Source organism: Mandrillus leucophaeus, unplaced genomic scaffold, assembly GCF_000951045.1.
Source record: "Mandrillus leucophaeus isolate KB7577 unplaced genomic scaffold, Mleu.le_1.0 Scaffold13, whole genome shotgun sequence".
In the NCBI taxonomy this organism is placed as follows: Eukaryota; Metazoa; Chordata; class Mammalia; order Primates; family Cercopithecidae; genus Mandrillus; species Mandrillus leucophaeus.
In genome coordinates, this window is record NW_012101254.1 from 7,237,285 (window position 1) to 7,239,585 (window position 2,301).

Here is a 2,301-nt window from a genome sequence, read left to right on the forward strand (position 1 = left end):
GTATTGCACAGATGAGCAATTATAGCAGAGAAAATTCATTAGTGCTTCCACTCATATCCTTATGTGTGAGTTGGTGAAATTTAGCCTGAGCTTGATTCTTAGGTCTTGGGACTCAGTTTCCAACCTTCATATTAATGCTAAGAATGGCCATATACCACTTCATTTACGTAAAAGGAATAAAATAAGCAAGTTAAACTTCAGGGTCCTAGAATTTTTCTGACTCCTATAATCCTTCGGCAGAATATGAAGAAATAACAAAGCATGATCTGCAGTGGAAAGGTTTTTTTTTGGCACTAACTTCATGCAAAATTTCACAGACATCTATGCATTAATTTAAATTCTTGGTGCAAATGTGTGCTTTGTAGTTCAACCTTATTAAAAATTCTTCAGCCAGTTAGGATTTCAAGATACATTAGTGAGAGTAACAGCTAGCAGAATAATTACAATGGCTAAAACGTTTTTATAGAGGATCTTGTTTTTCAAAAAAGAATAAAAAGTTTGAATAGCTATTATTAAAGAAAAGCCATGTCTTCAACATCTGAGTCACCAAGAAGTAACACTTTTTAAACTTGTTAGAAATCCCTGGAGGCATTTTAAATTCATCTTCTAACCTACCTAAGCACTTTAAAATACAGGCTCCTTCTGTTCCTCTGTTCCCCTTCATGCCTCCTTTTGAATTGATATCTCAGCTGTCAATATTTCTTTGACTTCAGCATTGTCATTTTATTTCTCTGTATCAGTGTATCCTTAGTTTTGTTAGCCTGTTAATTTAAAAGTCCAGACTTGGGGGTCATTGTGTTGCTACCCAAGAGAAAATGCTACAGTTCTATAGATTGCACATCTTTCTTTAAGGCATACATTTACCTCAGGAAACTTACTCTAGTATGTTCTCATATACTGAATTCTCAACTGAAAAACTATTTCTTTATACCTATAAACTAGTACCTAATTCACTGTTAGTTAAACGAGCCATAGATAAGGCAGCTAAATTTCTGAAAGATAGCCAGAGTAAGTAAGCAGCCACTGCAAGCTCTGAATCAGTTTCCAAAAAAAAGAAGGAAAAAAAAAAAAAAAGGAGCTGTGCCCCATAGAACAATGACAGCATCACAAGGGGAAGGGAGAGATTTTGCCAAAAGTTAGAAAGGGTGGAGCTGTAAGCCATGTGCATGGTGCCTTTGACAGTGACAGTGCCCCCTTACAACGAATTCCACTAGGCATGGGAATGTCACCTCCTTTGCCACTGTACCCCATCAAGCTTACTCTGAATCAAAGTTTTTGTAAAACTTGAAAATGAACTTAGCTGCAAAATATAGCTAACCACCTTTCATTGCAAGCTTTGCAAAGCAAAGAGAGGTTCGTACTTCTCATAATTGGTATTTAGCACAATTGTAAGACACAGTTTTACTGTTTGTTCATTGTTTTTTTTCATTAAACTTTTCTAGAGAAGACAAAAGCTTACACTTCTGACATGGATAAGTGAGATGGTGTCTAACAAGCAGTGCAATATTAGGCGGTGCAATAGAGGCCCTGTTGGCGAGATGAGTTTTGCTGGAGAGCTGGACGGTGTTGGTTAGCTTCCTGCATTGATTGCCCCTGGGCATTCTTCCCCCTTAACTGTGAAAGCAGAGTCTATAAATGAACTCTTTACTCTTACAAGGTAATTTACATATTTTCTTTCTGTTGAAATAACTGAAAATGTTAAATCTACCAGTTGTTTATGTCTTGTAAACAGAGTGTCATATGTATTTAAGTTGTGTATTTTTATAAAGTAAAGCCAGATATCAAGTAAAGCCACACTGGTCTGTGGGCTGCATTTATTTGTGGAAACACTGGTCTTTAATGGAAAACATACTAAGCTAGAAGCCAGTCCAGTTCCTCACCAACTGTGACCCTCAGTAAGACATTCCTGAGAATGGCCCACCCGTCTTTCAGGGGAGCTACTCTGTCCTCTTCATCCTGCTAACATGGTCTAAAGGGGAGATGTTCAAAATGTTCAAGGTCTTGGTTTTTTTTTTTTGAGATGGAGTCTCACTCTGTCACCCAGGCTGGAGTACAGTGGTGTGATCTCAGCTCACTGCAGCCTCTACCTCCCGGGTTCAAGCAATTCTCCTGCCTCAGCCTCCCAATTAGCTGAAATGACAGGTGCCCGCCACTACGCCTGGCTAATTTTTGTATTTTTAGTAGAGATGGGGACAGGGTTTCGCCATGTTGGCCAGGCTGGTCTCAAATTCCTGACCTCAAGTGATCCACCCACCTCGGCCTCCGAGAGTGCTGGGATTACAGGCGTGAGCCACTGCTGAG